Genomic DNA, 15,822 nt, shown 5'->3' with positions numbered 1-15,822 from the left:
TTCAAGTTCTCTCAGAGAGTTTTGCTCTTTTTTTTAGGTCTTTTCTTTTCTTTTCCTGTAAATTAAATAAAAATAATAATATGATTACTGTGTAGGAAAAAATTATTCATTAAAAATAACAACATCCAAAGGATTTGATGGAAGCCAAGTAGCCTCCGTCCTTTGTTTGAATTACATCAAAGGGTGAGTGAAGTCATTAATAAAATGAAGGAATTTTAAAAATGAGAAATCTAATTTTTTATCCAAACATAAAATTTTAGAAATGAAGTAATTTAAATTGAAACATTTAAAATTCTCAGAATTTTAAATTCTTTAGAATTTTAAATTTCCTCATCCAAACACACTCTAAAGGAAATCTAAATTTGCCTCTTGTCCTATTTTCCTTGCAATGGAATTTTGTCGGATTGCTGCTCACTCCTTGAGTATTTTGCAATTGGTATCACTATTTAGATATTTTCTAAGAGAAGAGGTCAATGGAAGGCAGCAGCCCAATCCCTGAAATTTATTCGAACACTACAGTGTTATTATAACAGCACATATTTAGATGGTGATAAGCAAAAAGCAATTAACTTGTAAGTCAAATAAGCCAATTTTTTAGTTGTATTTACAACTGTTTTCATATGTAATATGGTTTAAAGCAAACACAAGTTATGTATATATGTGATTGTATTATAATGATTTAGTAATTGTAGTGTTTGATTTTGTTTGGATCAGACTCTTGGGGCATTTTCAACCCCAACAAGGAAATTCAGCACTATGGGAGGTAGATTCGGATCAGCATTACACTATCAAGAAACATGGTTTGTATGTAGTAGATGACAACGTTAGGTAAGGAGGGGATTATTGAGTTGCACCAGTTTTAGTCCTTTTCATTAAATATTTAATTTTCAAGAATTTAATTGGTGTATATGAACTTTTGATATTTTGTCAAAAAAATATGAAGATATTGTTCATCAAACAGAATTTAGATGGTCAAAATTAAGAGGGATAAATGGTGAAGATACTGTTCATCAAACAGAATTTAGATGGTGAAATTTTTTAAAACAATATCTATACATAACTAGCTAGATTCTATACACCGATCAGTGAGATACTCTACACATGTGTAAAATCTTAAAACAACAATTATTTTTAACCGATGAATGATTTCGTGATCTGATATCATGTTTCTAGCAAGTAATAAGTAATTCATTTAATCTCATGAATTCATTATTCAAAGTTATCAATTTAGGTATGGAACTCTGATCACGGAATTCCAGTTGCTATATCTGCCTTTTGTTTTTTAAATTAATTTTATTGCCTGCATAAATTGATTACCGGTTTTAAGGCATGAGCAGATTGGGCAGTGCAGCGGTGGTGGCACCCCTTGTTGTTGAGGTATATTACACTTTTTTTCCACTTCAATACCATGATCATTTCCACAGCTAGCTATAGCAAAAGAAAAAACGATAACGATGCTAAAATTATGTGTTTTTTAAAATTTATGTTACTTGAAATTTTAATCAATTGAACTAATGAATACTCTAACTTTTACATGTAATCACTTATATTGTCTTTCAATTTAAAGTTAAATAGAGAGAAAATAAATAAATAAAAAAAAGTAAGAATGAGAGAAAGAAAACAAAAATAGTATAAAATATGTTTCTATGAATAAAACTCAGAAAAAGAAGTTGGGGAAATCTTCTCTTATCTATTAAAATTAAATTAAACTCAATTCAACGAAATTTATTTTTTATAATATTTTTTAAAAGTGGAACTTAAAAATTGTTTAATTTTAAGCAAAAAAATAATAATAATGCAAGTCCAAAAAAATCATCTCTTTTATTTTCTCTTATTTTTTACTTATTTAAGTTTTTTAATTTTTTTTACCTATTCTATTCTATTAGGACATTTGGTTGTAGGTGAAATTCTGAAATATTCTCACAAATTTTAGCCTATTGGATTTGCATGAAATTAATTTTGGATCCAAAACTTAATCATAACTTTTCATTCTTTTCTAGAGTATATTGCACAAGAATGGAACCTTTATTCCCCACAAATTCAACGTGCTTGCCATTGAACTACACTCATTGGGTAGTTAGTATATTTTTTCATCCCGCACAACTAAACAATCTTAAATATCGTTGCCTTTGTCCCTTAAATAAATGTTGGCACAAGTAAGGCCCACGACAACTCAACAAGTGTGAAGGAAGTTCATGGGGAGCTGACACTACCACATTTGTTGTTTTTACTACCTGGGAGAAAATACCTTATCTGAAAATATTATGATTCATCAAATTTTATAAAAATGTTATAATTAATTTGGATTTTAACATATTATATGGTAAGAGGATTTTATGAATTTATTAGATTTAAAGGATTTTAATATTTATAGAAAATGTAATAAAGACCTTGGGAATGTATACAAGGTATGGTGTTTGTAGAAGAAAGCTTCATGATGATGAATCAAGTTGATTCAAGTAGTTTTGATGATGACAAAGATGATGACAAAAAGCACAAAGAATGATTTCAAGATTCAGTCAACAAGTTCAAGATCAAGATAAATTTCAAGTTTCATGAGAGGAAATCAAGAAGATTCGAGAATCAAGAGAAGTTTGATTTCAAGATTCAAAAGAAGATTAATTCAAGATTCAAGAGAAGAAATCAAGAAGACTTCACAAGGGAAGTATTGAAAAGATTTTTCAAAAAACAAACATAGCACAGTTTTGTTTTTCAAAAGATTTTTTCTCAAAATTTTCTAAGTTACCAGATTTTTTACTCTCTGATAATCGATTACCAGTTTCCTGTAATCGATTACCAGTGGCAAAGTTTGATTTCAAAAGTTTTTAACTGAATTTGTAACGTTCCAATTATTTTTTAAATGGTGTAATCAATTACAATATATTGGTAATCGATTACCAGTGTATCTGAACGTTGAAATTCAAATTCAATTGTGAAGAGTCACATCTTTTCATAAAATGCTTTGTGTAATCGATTGCATGGTTTTGGTAATCGATTACCAGTGACAAGTTTTGAATAAAAATTAAGAGATGTAACTCTTCCAATGGTTTTCAAGTTTTTCTCAAGGTTATAACTCTTCCAATGGTTTTTCTTGACCAGAGATGAATAGTTTTATAAAAGCAAGACCTTGACTTGCATTTCAATAACTTTTTCATATATTCTTTTACAACCTTTGAATCTCTTTGAACATCTTCTTGAACTTCTTCTTCTTCTTCCTTTGTCAAAAGCTTTCTGAGTTTTCTGGTTTCCAAACTTTGCTCTTTCACAGAAAACAAAAGTGTGCTATTCATCTTTTTCATTCTCTTCTCCCTTTGCCAAAAAGAATTCGCCAAGGACTAACCACCTGAATTCTTTTTGTGTCTCCCTTCTCCCTTTTCCAAAAGAATGAAGGACTAACTGCCTAAATTCTTTTGTGCCTCCCTTCTCCCTTTTCAAAGAATTCAAAATGACACAGTCTGAGAATTTTTTTATTCTTCCCTTTCCATTAAACAAAAGATTTCAAAGGACTAACCGTCTGAGAACTTTGTCTTAACACATTGGAGGGTACATCCTTTGTGGTACAAGTAGAGGGTACATCTACTTGGGTTGTTGTAACTGAGAACAAGAGAGGGTACATCTCTTGTGGATCAGTTCAAGTGGAGGGTAAATCCACTTGGTTGTTCAAAGAGAACAAGGGAGGGTACATCCCTTGTGGATCTTTGCTTGTAAAGGATTTTACAAGGTTGAAAGAAATCTCAAGGACCGCAGGTCGCTTGGGGACTGGATGTAGGCACGGGTTGTTGCCGAACCAGTATAAAACTCTTGTGTTTGTCTTCTTCTTCCCTACACTCTTTAATTTCCGCTATGCACTTTAATTATCATTTTTACTTTTGGTTAAGTTTCTATTTTTGTTCTTTACTTTCTTAACCTTGTAGTAAAAGCCTAATTGATTCTAGTAATATTAAGAACGATAAGTTTTTTTTTAATTAGTAAAGGTTCACCAATAATTAATTCAACCCCCCCTTCTTAATTATTCCGAGGTCACTTGATCCAACCGTGTTTAGCATGATTGGTTGAATAGGATTAGTACTTTAATTTTTTTTGTTGGAAACCTGAAAGTTTTCTTTATTCTCCGTATATCAGGCTTTAGGGATGCCTCAAGAAGCTATTGCATGTTATCAACATGCTCTTTAGACGCGGCCAATTGCAAAGACTTTGAATATTAATGAAGATCTAAAACTCTTTTTATAATCAGTAGTTGTATAACCATTGCATAATTGATATTTGCATAGTTGGTGCACTATCTATCTAGTTCTAAAATCACTATCAATGACATGTCACGAATGGGCATTGATATATTGTAGCATAATTGGTTTATATATCTTGCTGTTTTTGGTATGCACAACAGGAAGAATGTTAAGGTATTTAATGTGATTTCATTAAACCTATTTATCTTGCAAATTTTATTTCTTCTGTTCTCATTGTATTATTATCAATCTATTTGTGTAGGTGTTTTGCTATGCCTTGAGTGTTGATGATGGTACTGAATGGAGGCAACATATTCAGTCTGAAGCATAGCACTTTGTGGATGTATCTGCCATGTCATTGGATGCAATAGCAAAAATGATTAATGAGGATAAGATTCATATCCTTGTCAACCTAAATGGTTATACAAAGGTAGGGGGTAATTCTGTTATGTTCTTTCTAGTATTTAAGCTTCATAATTAATTGAATTTTGTTATATCAAAGTTGGTTTTATACTTCTATTTTACTTGTTTACTATAGTCTTGTGAGTAACTCCCCCCCCCCCTGTTGTTTGAAATCGTAATTGTATCATGGCCTGATAAATTTTATGCTTGGATTTTATCTCATTATTTTTTAGGGTGATTAATGGCATGACCCTTGTTAGTTCTTTTTTTCTTTTTTAATAATGTCTTATCATCTTTTGATTAATGGATTTTGATATTTATGCTTAGGTTCTGAGACAGCTTGCACCTAACTTGTCAAAATAACAGGGGAAAAAAATTTAAGACCAAAAAAAAGAAAATCTAAGACGGTTATGCCAATAACCGTCTTAGTATGTGTAACATACTAAGACGGTTATGGTACACATACTAAGACGGTTATTGGCATAACCTTCTTAAAATCCTATATATACTAAGACGGTCGTACCAGAAAATCGTCTTAGTTTGTATGATATGCTAAGACGGTTATTGAAGTAACCATCTTAGAATATCACACATACTAAGATAGTTTTCTTATACAACCGTCTTAGTATCTATAACCATCTTAGTATGTCATACAAACTAAGACGATTTTTAATCAAAAACCGTCTTAGTTGGTATGACATTCTAAAACAGTTACATATCATAATCGTATTAGATTGATTGATATATTAAAACGATTAGGGAACCGTCATCATAGATAATAACTCATTTACGATGCTTGTTTCAATGACGGTTCAAAATCGTCATAAAAAATCCTAATAAACCGACTTAAAAGAATGCTTTTCTAGTAGTGTTGACTAGAAACATATGTGATGAACTCTATGTTCATATTTGCAAAAATGTTACTGTTTTTTTTAAATAATGTTTTTATAACAATTCTAAAAAGCTATTCGAGATAATGTATTTTTGTACTAGTGATAAAAATTTACTATTTTTTTGCCAATTTTTATTTTTTTTGTAAAACTTCATTGAAAAAATTTTCAAGGATAGAGATTGCATGGATTACTACAACCCTATTACCAATATAAAGTGTCATCACTTAGAGGATTGAACAATAAAGGAAAGAACAAATTAATTACATTAACACCTTAGATTTTTTTAATTACACATAATACCCCGTTATTGAACAAACTCCCTTATTGGGAATGTTAGTATAATGTTTCTTAAATAATTATGAGAAGTTAGTGTAATATAAAAGTGAGTGTCAATTTAATATTTCAAATAGTAATGGAAGTTAGTGTAGATATAAAAAAAGGATATTGTCATTATTTCAAAAGAAAACTCAAGACATGCCGTTTAATTTAACATGTATTTACGTAGCATTTAGTTTAACAAAGAAAAATTATGAAGATGAAATATGTGACTTAAAAGCATCATTTCTTTAAGAAATAAATCTCATGGCCAACGGTAACTTTTTAAGCATTCATATAGAGCTAGACAAATGGGTTTGGGCCCGTGGGCCACTCATGAAACATGTAACCCGCACGGTATACAGGTCTTAATATTTTGAGCCCATTTAAATTATGGGCTTTTTAGCTCATCCCGCTTAACCCACGAGTTAAACAAGTTTTACCACTGAACTTCGCGTGCCATTGCGGACTTTTATATTTTAATATAAAATTAAAATACTAATAAATAAGGGGTGTAAAAAAAGTATAAAATTGAAGTATTTTCTATATGGTTTAATGATTGGTGAATGATGATATAATATTTTGATTTGGTATAGAATTATACATTTAGTAAACATGATGTAAAAAAATTCTTTTTTTATGTAGCTTAAGATGCAAATTATATGCCATCATTCGGGGCAAATAAATTTTTTTATTGGACAATTTATAGTTAATTTTTAAAATTATTTAAAATGGTAAAATTTTACATTTTAAAATTTAATTTTCTATTTCTTTTTAATATTTTGTCAAATGCGGGCAGACTCATAAAGCCTGCGGACTTTGCTGGGGGTATGGGCTCGAAAAAATGTACCTATTAAGAACGCAGGCTTCGTGTGTTATGAATTTTGCGGCATGGGTTCACGAGACGGACTTACCCACATGTGGCTCTATATACATGCATAGTAATTTATGAGTGGATCTTCTACCGTGAAAAAAAAAACATAGTGTTACAATGTCACCATAAATTTCTTAGAACTTATGTTATAATAAAAATTAAAGTTAATTACATGACCCCCTTGAGGTTTCAAAATCACACTTGATACCCCTATCCTTTTTACTCCTACAATAAATCCCCTAATTTTATACATTGCATTACACTTGGGCCCCATAACTTCAACGTTGATAGGTCATCTAATCTACATGCGCTCTTTAATGAATTTTTATTGAGCAAAAATACCCTCATATATCTTCGTCCTTTAAACTTTGCAACTACTAACGTGAGAAAAAAAGAGATGCACGATTGGACGTAGCAAGGGAATGCACGGGATCTTAAAGAGGACTTCATTTGTGAAAAAAATAGTTGTGTTTCAGTTTTTAATTCAAATTAATTTACATATTGAAATGTTATAAGCATGTTTGTGTTCATATAATTGTGTTCTCTATCTCCCCATTCTTTGTATTTTGCATTTTGGAATTATTGGTGTAGGTGGATGTTGGGTTTGGTGTTAGAATGCAGTCTTGTGTTTATGTAGCCTTATGTTATACATAAGCAGTAAAAAAATAGAGATTTTATAGTGGTTTGTCCCAAATCTTGGGCTACATCTAGTTTTCCTTCAAAACTTGAAAGTTTTTGCTAATCAATTCTTTGATTACAACCAAGTATTCTCTATGTCACTTGTGGATACGAGTACACTTTAAGCCACTCCTGACATTACTTTTAATCTCTCCCTGAGATTAAGACCCATGTACTTTTTGTCAGTGTCGCCTTGTGTTCAAGCTGACTTTTAGTGTACAAATCAAATATAATGTTAACAACATAAGACAAAAGGAATTAAGAATATCAAGTCAAGACAATTTAAATCTTCCCTTTTGTGCGTTTTGGCACGAGTTGCTTACTGAATCTATGGACACTACTTTCTGATGATTGCTTTTTGTACTTACGGAAAGAGTAATTGTTTCATTTCCTTTGTACAATGAGCGAAGTGTCAAAGCACTTTTCTTTTGAGGATTGGATGTTGAGGTAGTATCCCCCAATGACTAATACATTGACTATCATCCAAAACCTTTATTTTCATACTTTTTGCTTGTATCTCATAGAGATAGATGAACCTGTAACTTAAAAATGAAAGGTTAATATATAAAATTTATACTTTTTTAACATCAAAATCTTAGGAATTTAATTATTTGATACAGTCCAATGTGACTTGGACACAACCAGACTTAACAAATTCCATAGAAATTAATTAACCATACTTTTGTGGATATAAATGCAAGTACAAATACTTTACTACACAGCTCATTTAAACCGATGTCTATTATACATATAATTGCACATATGAAAATAAATTCTGAAAAAGGTTAACCATGACATCCTTAATCTCAAGAACTTACTCCAGCTACCAATCCCCCTCCTTCAATGCAATCAATCAATTCTTCCACTAATGTTATTCAAAGAAGAATGAAAGAACCTAGAGTTTTCATCACCCTCATAAATCCATCCCACCCTATATTTTTAGGCCATTTCTTCAAATTTCTCCATAATTCTTTAGAAATAATCAACCTCCTCCCTTCTACATCTACAACCCTCTCACACAACCTTGTCTTCACCACCTCTAGCTCCTCCACTTTGGAATTCATATTAGCACCCAAACCATCAAACACCTCCACATGCCAACCCCAAAGTTTTGTTTTTAGAAGTTTTAGGTTCTCATTAAACAAATATTTTTCAATCGTCTCCAAATCCTCATCTTGACATCACCAAATTTGCCAACAATTTTCTTTTCTCTTATTCAAAGAGCAAGATGAGTATATATTGACTAGATCACAATTGTTGCCATTGAGATTCCATGCCACGCACAACCCAACAAAACCTTCACCAATATAAGAATACCTCAAAGAAAACAAAAATTCCTCCACAAAAATAAAATCCCCTTGACCGCCCCTCTAAAGCTTTGGCATGCCAATCAAAAATAGAACCTCGGACTTTGTCTCCCTAAAGAAGCAAAGCAAATGTCAATGTCTTTTTTACATATTAGGGATTGGATGCTAGCATGTTTGCAGCAATCTCTAATGCCCCTAACATTAAGGGACATAATCTTCATATATATTTGACCTTGCTCCCCCCATCTTTGGACCATATGATTGCAGTAAGCTCCATATCTTGGATATGCTAAACATAAAAACCATTAAGGAGACTCCCTTCTAGACCAAGAACCCTAGCCAATTCTCATAACCTCCAAGCTATCTCATAATTATATAACTGTAGGATTTTGCTACTACCCTCCAAACTTATAGCTTTCGCTACCAACCTTTCTCCCACCATAATAGGCTGTCTAGAATTTGAACAACCATGTGTTTCATGCACCAACCTTTCTCCCACCATAAAATTTGGTGGGTATAAAAGCAAGCATAGTTACTATACTACACACCGTGTCACCTCACTTAGACCCACAAGTATTATATATAGTTACATATATGAGGATAAATGAACTTATTACATGAGTAGGGTTTTTGTATTTACACTTCTTAAAGAATATAGATATGTAAACATAAAGCTAACATTTGCTTATATTTTAAAAAATATGATGTTCTTAAATTTTGTACATTTGATTTTAAAATGTAAGCTTCTTAACCAATAGTTGGCTTAATGAGATTCCATTTTTAAAGAGAAATAAGTTAAAAATGACTAATCATAGAAGTAAGTCGACCTTATATATATGGTCACAAAATTTAGGATCGTGTATAGATCACAAAACCAGTATTGTGTTAGACGACAAATAAGTGAGAAGCACAAACCATTACTATTTGTCTATAAATGTTCCTCCATATTTCTTTCAGTGCAATCACTTAAATTAAAATGATAACATTTATTTATTATAATATACAAAAAATTAGTTACTCTCCTGATTAAGAGTATATAGGTATTTACTAGATGTAGATAACAACAATAAAGGTACAGTCTTCATGAGAATATTGAGGGAACATAACTTATCATTAACTTCAAATTTGTTCTTTTTTTTTTAAAAAAAAAAACATTATTGACAAGATGATGAATATTTTGTTATTTCATTAGATGACAAATTAAACAAAGACCAACACCATTTTTACTTGTCTATAAATACTCTTTCATTTTCTTGTGGATTGACGGAACATAAGTAATGTAAAGGAAAGAAAGTACTTTACTAGAAGGAAAATGATTGTTGAATATATGTTGGTGCTTGAAATTTGAGTTTCCAAATATAATCATCCTTACTAGAATCATATGTCATTGAATTAGGCCAATAGTATTATTACTTACCTTGTTCTTTAATTTATGATATATTTATCATTAATTATTTTTAGATTAAATTATCCTTAATTAATTGTTATGACAAATAATTAGAAGACAGAAAAATGTATTACTAATGATAGGGGTAGTTTTAAAAAATAAAAATTTAATTATTTTGATACAAATTTAAGACAACTCTACCTCACTGAATGAAACCATAAAATCAACATTATTTCCAGCATGATATCAAGATTTTCCAAGTCGTGTAACCACACACCATTACCACTTATGTGGTCACCCGAGTCATTTGTGCTGGCCAATTAATTAAGGCCTACATTTTTACCTGCACTAATAGAAATTTACTAATTTTAATGAATTGTTTTATAAGAATAACGAACTAATTAAGCTCATGTTAAGTAGAGTTGTTATGAGTTTTCATCTCTCTTTAGGATACTTTTTGAAGCTCAAATGAGAAATCAAAAGAAAACCAAGTTAGCTAAAAAAATTAATAAATTAAAATTATAGGTTAAGTAATTTCTATCGCTTTTATTTATTTAATTTAAATGCATATGACAAAATTTGTAGAACTTTGCAATTGATAAATAAGGCATTTGGAGGATTATCTGATAATTCTTCATCATTTGCTTTTCTTTATTTTCAAATACTTATACAAAAGTCATGTTTATATTTCACCACCTTTTCTTGTCCATATTCCTCTATTTTATGACCCAACTTGGGTACCTTATGTTGTGATGGGTGGCAAATTTTTAATATATTATTTTACTTATAAGTTTTTTAACTAAGTTATATATATTCAAATTTTTAATAAATGTGAGTATATATATATATATATATATATATATATATATATATATATATATATATATATTATATCACAGACTTGACCATAAAGTCATAATGTTAAAGCAATAAGAAAAACAAATAGAGTAGAAGGACATTTATGGGCAAAAATAAATCCACCTTACTTGGCATCTTTATTTTTAATTAGCCTTGTTAGGGACAAAAATAAAAATTACTTTGCTCTTTTTTATAGGCACACGTGGTTGACATGCCTCCAAATGTTTTGATTGATTAATTTATTTTTAAGAAAGATGTCTAACTGATCTGGATCTTTAGGACATTGGTTAAAAAATTGAAAGAAAAAAAATATTTTGTGCAAAGATAAATAAGAAAGTGTAAAAAAATCTTAGATAACATAATTTTACACATCTTAATAATTTTTTTCTTTTAAAAAAATTTATCTTTTAAAATTAGGCAAAGAAAACTTATGAAGAACATTCTAATTAGATAAAAAGCATGCACACTTGCCAATACAAGGCTTGCGAAGACACATTTATCCCCTAATCATACTTAATATACAACTAATGTCAAGTAAAAGCTGAGAAACCTACACACATCCACTGTTTTGTAGCGAAGTTTTGGATGCCCCCACAAACCCATTTGTCTGACATCATACAGCTGATGAATATAAGATACTTCCTGTAACCATGATCAGCATCACAACCTTTTGCTCTAGTAGTGTGAGAGACTAACAGTCCATTACCACCACAATGTTCCATGCACCTGAAAACTCTGTCAAACCCAGTGAAGCAATAAAATATGCATCATTTCAAGCACTTTGAGACTCTTGAAGTGGCGATGACCACAAGAAAGTCACCTCAATGTTGTCATCACCACCATCACGACTGATGTTGCAACCCAGGTCATCTCGAGTTACACTTGACCTCTTGTTCATCATGGAGGAGCTTGTGACAACAATCCGAATTTTGGGTATTGAGTTTCAACCTTGCCTCCCACCACCTGGGCCTGTTCGAATTTTGGCTGTTGTGCTTTGACCTTACCTTCCACCACCTGGGCCGCTGTTGGAACTCGGCGCTCTGTATCCAATGCAGACATGAAGCCACAATCCTCATAATTGGCCTACCCTGTTCCGAGAAGGAAACAATTCAAATGGCAGAGCTAGATTTGAGTTTCGAGTTTTAGGGCATTTCGTGTCTAGGGTTTTCAATGGAGTTTGCTTGAGACTTAATTGAGTTTTTACATTCTGTTTGTTTGTTAATTTATGTTTCACAAGGCCTCGTGAATTTGGTCCAAGCCAATTCAATGTGGCGGTGGGTCGTGGCTGGTCTGGTAGTTGGTCGTAGATTTTCAATAATAATTGTGTCTTTTGAAATGAATTTCAATCGATTAATTATTCTGAGTGTGTGTGTTAAAATCTGTAGTTCTTTAATTTTGTTCTTCTTCACATTCGTAAATTCATTAAATTGTATGAAAAATGATATGTATTCCCTTACCCAAAAACAAGTTTAATCGCAAATGGTACATATCCTAATTGAAATTAAAAATGGTATACGACCAAGGTTTAGAATTTGGATCGCTGATGGACATATCAGAGAACAGCACCATGAGTTATATGATGATGAATTGGATAGAACTAACACATACACATAATTTGTTTCTTTCACATCAGAAAAATGACAACTTTCTGTGTTATAGGAACAGTAATGCATATAATTTACAGCGTTTTTATGTCCAAAAAATAAATCATTAAGGGCATTTGAAACTGTCTATATTTACACAATTATATTTTGTTGAAACTGTCTGTATAAAATGAAATAAAATTAATGATATTAAAGACATTGTCATTTAATATTAATTTCAAAGCAATTAAACTGTTTAGAATAAGGGCATTTGAGTCCAGCAATTAATACCCTTGTTTTGATATAATTTTTTTTATTACAATTTGTTTGAAAAATAACTTCCTTGTCCTTTATCATGGTACACGTGGTTGACATGCATGTAGCTTCATCCAATTCTAACTCATGTTTTGTAACATTGGTTATTGTGTTATGTGCATCCATGTCACACTGATCAACCTCAAAGGTTAATTTGGTAACACTAGTTTAATAACACTAACACTGGTTAATACAATGTGGTATCCAGCATCATATCACCATGATCCCACCTTTAAATTAGAGATTTTCAATAAATTTCAGTCACTCATAAAGAGATGTTGGAAAGCGAGTGTCAGTGAGTGTCTTCCTAGCATTTTTCTTAAAATGATATGTTTTACTACATTAAGTGAATAACCTGATTTAATGGAAAGAGAGTGAATGAGAATGTTGGTAGCATTTTGATTAAAATGATATGTTTTATTACATTATGTGAATTAATTTTAATAAATCTTAAAAAGATGTATCACATTTTTTATTCAATTTACTCATGTTATGAAGTATCATTTAATTTATACTTAAAAAAATATTCACATAGATATTTATATATAATGACATCTCTAAAAACTAGCAAATATACATAATACGTATATATAATCTTTCCAAAGATTTTATATAATTTTATTTTTCATAACTTTTTCTCCCCTTATTTTTTCTTTCTTTCTTTATATGAGCTGAATTGATCTAAGCTTAATTTGATTCCTTTCTAGTCCTGACTATAAGTATTGTATTTGAAATGGATTCAAAAATCCAAGTCATCCATTTATATTTAGAAAAAAACGAAAAACAAATCAATCCATCATATGTCCAAGTAACCAGAATTGATCGAGTCAAAAGACTTTTCAAAATCAATTTTGAAAAAGACATAGAGGCATTATAGATTTTATATTAATCCTCTATAATTTCCTTTAGAATAAAAACACCACCAAGTATTTGTCTTCCCTTGATTATTTTCTATAATAACAGTAGCATACAAGGCCCTTTTTAATTTGATTGCAAGAATAGCCAATATTTTATAGATGCTGTCAATTAGAGATATTGGTCTATAATCTTCTATTTGAATTGGGTTCTCTATTTTATGGGGCAAGCTAAATGAATGACTGAGGTAGATCCTTAGGAATGCTTTTCATTTTAATGAAATTCATTCATCATCTTACAGATGTCTTCAAATTTTTAATGAATGCTATTTTTATGAATAAAACCTCAAATTGATCCCAAAAAATTAACGAATTGGTCAAATTGATTCTTGATAGAAGTAAATAATACTTGTGGTCCTTGAATTTAACATTTTTCCATTAAATCAATTCCTCAATTACTGTATATATTACCAAACATTAACTAAAAGGGTGACATCCCATGTTAAGTGCCTTGTTGGATGTCTACTGGGTTACAACACACTCCATAACTTGTACACCAATAAATTAAAACCACTTCATTTTTCTCTTATAAACATAATTTCTTCTTGTAATTATGATCCATATGGTCCTCTTCATATGCTACATGAAATAGATATCATGTTAACACCTTTTTTTTTTCACAGAAAAAGAGGGATATGTATTAATATAAATCTGAATTTGTGTTGTCAAGAGATGTGCACAAACAATAACCAGAATACCGATTTACATCAAATATAAGTTTATTGGCCCACTTCTAAACAAAGCCAGCAAACCCCAAAAACCCAATGGTTATATGTAATACAAATATAACAACCCAAAACACACACAGAGGATACGACATATAGCAACAACACAATACAAAGTAAGGAAAAAGAAATCTTTTGTACCAAAATCCCAATTTATTTTTTTTGTTTCTTTAAACTTTGTTTCTCTATACATAGGAGTTTGCTATAACTTACACTCATTTTTAGAAGTAGTTAGCAAGCTATAATTACAAAAAAAAAAAAAAAAACTACACCCACACTTATTATTACAAATGATAAATATTTAACTTAATCCATAACTAGAAAATATGAATTTAACATTGTTCACTTAACATCGGTTCTCATAAAAATTGATATTAACATAAATGCAATTGCATTTTTGTAAATAAAGTTTTATTGTTAACATCAATTATAAAATAACCAATGTTGTGAATTTCCCTTAACATCGGTTATTTTAAAACTTATATTATGAGTGCTAAGTTAACATAGACTTTTCATGAAAACTTATATTGATATTGTTTGTTGCTTAACATGAGTTTTTTTAAAACCGATGATGTCAATGTTATATTTTAATATCAACTTCACTCTATCACGTCCTTCATTCCCCTTGCTCCTTTGAAAACTTTTGTTCCCTCTCTCAGTTGCTCAAAACCCTCGAACCAAACCCCTCTATTGCCACAACCTCTTCTTCCAAATCCTATGGCGGCTACCTCTTCTCTCACCCAAAACCTTCCCCTTCTTTCTCGACACTAATTTTCCTCTAACCTCAAGCCTCGTATGGCTCACCTACAACCTATGCTCCACTACAACTTTCAAAACATCAACATGAATTGTTGTCACCATCATTGTTGCCCTTCGTTGCCGTCGTCAAAGTGGCCATTCCCAGGTACCCTATTTGCCATCTTCATTGCATATTTTTTTTTGTCATTTCTTCTCTTGGAGATTCTGTAGTTGCTACCAGAGTCTCGTAGGGTGACCTAGCTCCGCTCAAGGATTTGTACATGACCTCTAACGCTATGTTAGGAAATGGTTTCCTTTTGTTTGGTGCTACTTGTTTGTTCCATTAAATGCCTCAATGAGCCTTTGGTCACAATGTGACACCCTCTACCCCACACATATATGTATTTATAATAAAAGAAATAGGAATGCAAAATTAATTAATAGTTTTAAAACACATTTAATTAAAAACATTTCACTTAATGTGTTACAATGTCATCATATATTTCTTAGAACCATTTTTTATAATAAAAATTAAAGTTAATTACATGACCCCCCTTGAGGTTTGAAAATCACACTTGATACCCCTATCTTTTTTACTCCTACAATT

The sequence above is a fragment of the Glycine max genome, chromosome 9 (assembly GCF_000004515.6).
Source record: "Glycine max cultivar Williams 82 chromosome 9, Glycine_max_v4.0, whole genome shotgun sequence".
In the NCBI taxonomy this organism is placed as follows: Eukaryota; Viridiplantae; Streptophyta; class Magnoliopsida; order Fabales; family Fabaceae; genus Glycine; species Glycine max.
The sequence above is the reverse complement of the archived record's forward strand: the minus strand, read 5'-3'. Positions refer to the sequence as shown.